The following is an 8129-nucleotide window of genomic DNA, read 5'->3' on the forward strand; positions in this document are numbered from 1 at the left end:
CCCAAGGAGCACTGTGCAAGCGATAATATTGAAATGGAAGGAGTATCAGACCACTGCAAATCTACCAAGACCTGGCCGTCCCTCTAAACTTTCAGCTCATACAAGGAGAAGACTGATCAAAGATGCAGCCAAGAGGCCCATGATCACTCTGGATGAACTGCAGAGATCTACAGCTGAGGTGGGAGACTCTGTCCATAGGACAACAATCAGTTGTATATTGCACAAATCTGGCCTTTATGGATGAGTGGCAAGAAGAAAGCCATTTCTTAAAGATATCCATAAAAAGTGTTGTTTAAAGTTTGCCACAAGCCACCTGGGAGACACACCAAACATGTGGAAGAAGGTGCTCTGGTCAGATGAAACCAAAATTGAACTTTTTGGCAACAATGCAAAACGTTATGTTTGGCGTAAAAGCAACACAGCTGAACACACCATCCCCACTGTCAAACATGGTGGTGGCAGCATCATGGTTTGGGCCTGCTTTTCTTCAGCAGGGACAGGGAAGATGGTTAAAATTGATGGGAAGATGGATGGAGCCAAATACAGGACCATTCTGGAAGAAAACCTGATGGAGTCTGCAAAAGACCTGAGACTGGGACAGAGATTTGTCTTCCAACAAGACAATGATCCAAAACATAAAGCAAAATCTACAATGGAATGGTTCAAAGATAAAAAGCAAAAAAGCAAAATCTACAATGGAATGGTTCAAAGATAAAAATGTCAGTCTCTCGATGTGCAAAACTGATAGAGACATACCCCAAGCGACTTACAGCTGTAATCGCAGCAAAAGGTGGCGCTACAAAGTATTAACTTAAGGGGGCTGAATAATTTTGCACGCCCAATTTTTCAGTTTTTGATTTGTTAAAAAAGTTTGAAATATCCAATAAATGTCGTTCCACTTCATGATTGTGTCCCACTTGTTGTTGATTCTTCACAAAAAAATACAGTTTTATATCTTTATGTTTGAAGCCTGAAATGTGGCAAAAGGTCGCAAAGTTCAAGGGGGCCGAATACTTTCGCAAGGCACTGTACATCATGTACCTAGGCAGATCAGATACTGGTCGATGCAGGTTATTTTTGCGTTACTCAAAGTCTATCATTATTTAACTAGATAAATATACATCTAAATTTAGCACACTGCAAAGTTGAATGGCCCATAAAATCAATAATGGAGCGTTGTAGGCAAAGGGCTCCTGTGCTTATCACTCAAAGGTTATCAAAAACTGCTCCAAAAATAGCCCTGGTGCCCCTTTCCTCGGTGCCAGGACCTCCTGGTTTCAGGGTAAATGCATCAATAATCCAGACATACAAGTTGACACACACTGGGTCCACAACAATTCTTCTTATCAGTAGACTGTTAAGAGATTTGGCCAAACCTTGAACTGCAAATTAAGAACGTCTGAATTTAGTTCATTCAAACATTCTTTATTCTCTAACAGTATAAACTTGTGTAATAATTCATAAATCATTCAAGTTTGATTGAACATACACACACATACTCACACACACACACACAGATACAGACACACACACAGGCATATGCACGCTGCTGTTTGAGAAATCCAGCCATGTTTGATTTGTGTCAGGTCCTTTTATGGACGGAACTTGAACGCGTGCCAAGTGCTTCTCCACAGCTGATTATGCCAGCTAATTGAACCCAGTTAGAGCTCTCCAGCTAGGCTGTTTGCTGAGATGGCCTGATGGGTGAGGCTTCCATCCACCTGCCTCACTCATCAGATAAGACCCCTGACTTAGAAAATAATAATAATACGTTCTATGTTGAGAATATGGTGAAAGTAATCACTTAGCAGTAAAGCAAATATAGAACCAATTGTATAATGAGGCATTTAGAATGCTGAAGAGAAGTAAAATATTCAGAACATATATCCAAATACCTGCTAATTCATTCATATCCTCATGATCTGTTACACTGTTTCATGCTTTCATGGACTTTTGCAGTGATTTATTCTTAAACTTCTGGAAACTCAGTTTGCTAGATAAGTAAAGTTCCCATTGCCCTGGGAGGAGGTGAGATTTCTGAGACTTTCTTAGGACAATTTAAAAGGGCACTTTAGGGAATTTTCCATTAACCGATTTAGATTATCACAATGACAATTTGTAACATTAAAAACACATGGTAATAGTTTTCTGTTTTTACCTTGTCCATCGTATGAGGGTCCATATAATACAAGTCCTGCCGGTCATGGGTGCTGTCTGCTGTGGAATAGTAAACTGCTGTCCAGGTGGGCGACAGGAGCAGGTTAAAAAGTAGCGGTTTGTTTTAAAGGTGCTGCATGAAGAACGCAGAAAACGTAAAGAGAAATAACAAACTTAGAAATGATTGGTCTTCATCTGTAAATACATAAATGTTTTTATTTTTATTTTTAAACTATTTATTTAACATGTGTTGAACAAATGTCCAGTCATTTATGTCCAACCAATTCCTCCCTAATGAACATTTTGTCTGCTGTTAGGCTAGTTATTTTGTAAAATAATAATTTACAACAATAGCTAATTCAGTTGAAAGTTTTCACTCAAAGGCCTGGAAACTATTTTTCTTAATTTGTGTGCTTTTGCAGTTAATGATGCATCCACTGCGGCCGTCAATATAAGTGTACTGGCCAAAAGCAAACTATTCAACATCAGGTTAAATCAAGTCCTTCTCACCTTGGTCCTCAGATCGTCATTTTCAACCAAATATGAATCTCAATGTGTATCCAAAAAAATACATGTTTTATTGCTTTTCCATTTGAGAAAACAATTGCGTACGGTTACGGTATACAGCTCCAAAGCTTCGTCTCATTGACTAGGCAGGGCTGTTTTTTTCTGAATATCTATGGCAACCAAAACTATCCTATTCAAGGGGGGAAAAACTCCCCTCATCCTGCCACAACCACCCCATCAACAGATGCTTCCAAGAACTCTCTTTCACAGTCTCCATGCTCAATGTTTTTAATCCGTTGCCCTGGAAATCAATTTATCTGGACACTTCTGGTATGGAAAACACTTAGCACTGAGGAAAGTGGCCAAGTGGGAATTGTTAAATGGAGCAAAATTACTTAGGGAAACAAAGACTGGGGGTGCTGAGAAATGACAGTAGCCTAGGTGAGGCTTAGGTCATCATGGCCTGTCCTGTTGTTGACATTTTAGCAGTGTTGGGAAAGCTACTCTGAAAATATAGTTTACCAAACTAATACCCCCTGGGCACACCACGTCATATCAACGTGGATAGTATTTGATTGAGACATTGACCAATGAGATTACAACCTACACTGAGTGTACAAAACATTAGGAACAGCCTTAATTTGCATGGATTCTACAAGGTGTCAAAAGCGTTCCATGGGGATGCTGGCCCATGTTGACTTCAATGCTTCCCACGGTTGTGTCAAGTTGGCTCTAGATGACCTTTTGGTGGTGGACCATTTTTCTTACACACGGAAACCTGTTGAGCATGAAAAACCCAGCAGTGCTGCAGTTCTTGACACACTCAAACCGGTGCACCTGGCACCTACTACCATACCCTCCCTGTTCAAAGGCACTTAAATCTTTTGTCTTGCCCATTCCCCTCTGAATTGCACACATACACAATCCATGTCCCAATTGTCTCAAGGCTTAAAAATAATTATTTAACCTGCTCCTCCTCTTCATCCTCACTGATTGAAGTGAATTTAACAAGTGGGATCATAGCTTTCACCTGAATTCACCTGGTCAGTCTACGTCATGGAAAGAGCCTGAGTGGACTATTTTGTCCACTCGGTTTATATTCACCCTTTCAAAAAGACAGCCAAACATATGCTGAATTCCCGAATGTGTCAATACGCTGTCAACCATCTAAAAACACAACCAAATTCCAATGAAAAACAATGTCAGATTTTGGGTTAGTTGTCACCTAAATGTGCTATCATTGCAATTTCAAGCATTTAAAAGCACAACCAAGTTCAAATAGGAATACAAAGTCAGATAATGTGTTTATTTATACAACAACTTAATGTGTTATCACTGAGCTTCATCTAATAGCACCACCAAATGTCCTGGATTGCAGTTCAGATTACATAAAAAGTACATCAATGCTGTTCGAGATTCTATGCAGATTATTATAGCAATTGTGAAGATCTCCACAGATCTGTGACTTGCATGCTATCTTGAACATACATGCATTCTATGATTACATAAGGAGACAAATGCAGTTACGGTAACCTCAATGTTGCCATGGATGGTCAAATAAATAATGTTATGTTAGTTGGTAAGAAAACCTTAACTTTAGGCTATTTACTATTCTACAAAAGTAATATTGAATTGTGTTTGGTTGTCAACACATCCAAATATCAACATTTGAAGAACATGTATCTTCTGCTTGGATAGTTACATCTGTGTTTGGTTGTCAACACATCCAAATATCAACATTTGAAGAACATGTATCTTCTGCTTGGATAGTTACATCTGTGTTTGGTTGTCAACACATCCAAATATCAACATTTGAAGAACATGTATCTTCTGCTTGGATAGTTACATCTGTGCCACTGATTTAGTTGCTTTAATTTCAAATTGTCTACAAATAAAAATGGATATGTTGGACTCACGTCTCCATCTCAACTGAAAATAAAAATGGATATGTTGGACTCACGTCTCCATCTCAACTGAAAATAAAAATGGATATGTTGGACTCACGTCTCCATCTCAACTGAAAATAAAAATGGATATGTTGGACTCACGTCTCCATCTCAACTGAAAATAAAAATGGATATGTTGGACTCACGTCTCCATCTCAACTGAAAATAAAAATGGATATGTTGGACTCACGTCTCCATCTCAACTGAAAATAAAAATGTATATGTTGGACTCACGTCTCCATCTCAACTGAAAATAAAAATGGATATGTTGGACTCACGTCTCCATCTCAACTGAAAATAAAAATGTAAGAATAGGACAAAATCATGATTTGATTTAGAATAGGACAAAATCATGATTTGATTTAGTCTTATTGTTTAAATTAGATTTTTGGTTGAGATGGAGACGTGAATCCAACATATCAGTTGGATATCAGTTAACTTGTAGATTAATTTGGAAGTTAACCAAAGCTCTAAACCCTAGGGTTATATGTACTGTCTATTTCTGGTTGAATACTGAGTTGAAACCATAGCTGTTGATGACTTTCACAAATGCTATATAGGCTTAAATGGCATCATTGATGATATTGATAAAGTATGGTGCTTACATTTCATTGGCTCTTTGACCTACCCTTTGAAATGACTGACATTGACAGTGAATCTATTTTATGTGGCGATTTCACAACAGGCATTCTCACAATTGTAAAGGGTGCGTAACTGGTGGCAGTGAAGTCAAACGCAGGAGACCTCAATATGGGCGCAGACCTCCCTCTTTCTTCTTCACAAAAAATAAACTTGAGGAGACGGGTGAAGTGGAGGGCCGAATGTACCCCTCACGCAGGAATTCAGAGACATATGTCTCCATAGCCACCGTCTCCGCTTGAGGCAGGGGATACACGTGACTCCTGGGAAGTGCAGCGTCTACCAGGAGATTTATCCCACAAACCCCCCGTCGATGAGGTGGTAATTCTTTTTACAGAAGGAGAGAGCCAAATCGGCATATTCGGGAGGGATGTGCACATTGGGGACCTGGTCTGGACTTTCCACCATAGTAGCACCAACGGAAACCCCTACACACCTCCCCGAGTACTCTCGCGACCACCCCGTGAGAGACCTCTGTTGCCATGAAATGGCAACAGGCAGGGTATACACGTGCCTGTTGGGGTCTCCTGACCCCTCCTGTCTCAGCCTCCAGTATTTATGCTGCAGCAGTTTATGTGTCGGGGGGCTAGGGTCAGTTTGTTATATCTGGAGTACTTCTCCTGTCCTATTCGGTGTCCTGTGTGAATTTAAGTGTGCTCTCTCTAATTCTCTCTTTCTCTCTCTCTGAGGACCTGAGCCCTAGGACCATGCCTCAGGACTACCTGACATGATGACTCCTTGCTGTCCCCAGTCCACCTGGCCGTGCTGCTGCTCCAGTTTCAACTGTTCTGCCTTATTATTATTCGACCATGCTGGTCATTTATGAACATTTGAACATCTTGGCCATGTTCTGTTATAATCTCCACCCGGCACAGCCAGAAGAGGACTGGCCACCCCACATAGCCTGGTTCCTCTTTAGGTTTCTTCCTAGGTTTTGGCCTTTCTAGGGAGTTTTTCCTAGCCACCGTGCTTCTACACCTGCATTGCTTGCTGTTTGGGGTTTTAGGCTGGGTTTCTGTACAGCACTTTGAGATATCAGCTGATGTACGAAGGGCTTTATAAATAAATGTGATTTGATTTGATTTGATGAAAAAGTGGGGTTATGATGAGCTAACCAGGGAATGCCCAGTTCCACGGGAAACGCATGAGAGTCAATGAGAAAGAGACTGATTCTCTCCTCGTGACTCCCCTGCGCCACCATGACCAGGGAGATGGTGGCTTCCCTGATTAGCCCGGACCCTAATGGTTGACTATCCAGAGCGTGCACTGGGACAGGTCTATCCACAGGAATAATGGGGATCATAAGACTAAGAGCGAGTGCTCTGTCAATAAAATTCCCAGCTCTACCTGAATCGACGAGCGCCTTATGCTGGGAATGCGGGGGGGAAATCAGGAAAACAAACAGGTACAAACAGTTGGACAACAGAGGACTCTGGATGAGAGTGGTGCAGACTCACCTGGGGTGACGCCAGAGTGCCCTGCCTGCTGCCTCGACTCCCATAGGGACCAACCTGGCACCGACCAGCAGTGTGTCCTCTGCGGCCACAGATGGTGCACGAACTGGAACCCCGGTCTTCCTACGCACCGCACCTCCCAGCTCCATAGGTTCAGGAGAGGGGGTGCGAGGGGATGGAACCACCAGACCCCGGTCTGAACGTCCTCGGGTATCCAACAGGTTATCCAGCCGGATGGACAGGTCCACCAGCTGATCCAAGATGAGGGTGGTGTCTCTGCAGGCCAACTCCCGACGCACGTCCTCGCACAGACTGCAACGGTAGTGGTCGATCAGGGCCCTGTCGTTCCATCCCATGCCAGCAGCCAGGGTCCTAAACTCTTTGGCAAACTCCTTGTCGCTCCTCTTCTCTTGCCTCAGCTCTACCCTCGGGCGGGTGGTCGACAGGGCCGGAAACGGCGGGTGAACTCTGTGAAGTCAAACGTCGCATCTCCTTCTCCCCACACAACGTTGGCCCACTCCAGAACTCTCCCTGAGAGGCACGAGATGAGGGCGGACACCCTCTCCCTTTCCGAGGGAGCTGGGTAAATGGTGACGAGGTATAGGTCCAGCTTTAACAGGAAACCCAGGCACCGTGCCGCCGTCCCATCATACTCCCCGGGAAGGGCGAGACGCATCCCACTAGGACCGGTTGCAGGAGGAGTGAGTAGTGGAGGTTCGGGTTGCGTTGTTGAAGGCACTGGTGGACCTCCTTGTCTCTCCCAATGGTCCAGGGTCTGGATAACTTGATCCATGATGGCGCCAAGATGGTGGATTATTTTCGCTTGCTCCTGGATGCGCTCCTCGACCCCTATACCAAGGGCACCTGCTCCTGCTGACTCCATGGTCGGTCGGGAATTCTGTAAGGGGTGCGTAACTGGTGGCAGTCAAACGCAGGAGAGCAGAACTTGGTAAATAGCTGGAGCCATTTAATAAACATAACTACCGGCATACGAACAACAACAAACACATGGGCACAAAACCCATTTGGCACCAGTCACACAATGCACACGTACTTACAAATAAACAATTTCCAACAAGGACATGGGGAAAACATAGGGAACATATACAAGATGTAATTGGGGAATTGAAACCAGGTGAGTGTGAAAACAAGACAAAACAAATGGAACATGAAAAATGGATCGGCGATGGCTAGAAGACCGGTGACGTCAACCGCCGAACACCGCCCAAACAAGGAGAGGAACCGACTTTGGCAGAAGTCGTGACAACAATAGCACATTAGTAATAGTCAGTGACAAATATCAAAGCTAAGCAGGGCTTAGTTAAAACCTTGGATAGGAGACCAAAGGGATAGCTGCAGGTAGATCAATTATCCAGTAGGAGGTGCTACCCACCATTTTTTTCTGGTAGTGGATATAACATTGAAG

The sequence above is a fragment of the Oncorhynchus mykiss genome, chromosome 11 (assembly GCF_057628025.1).
Source record: "Oncorhynchus mykiss isolate SJ-2025 chromosome 11, ASM5762802v1, whole genome shotgun sequence".
NCBI lineage: Eukaryota > Metazoa > Chordata > Actinopteri > Salmoniformes > Salmonidae > Oncorhynchus > Oncorhynchus mykiss.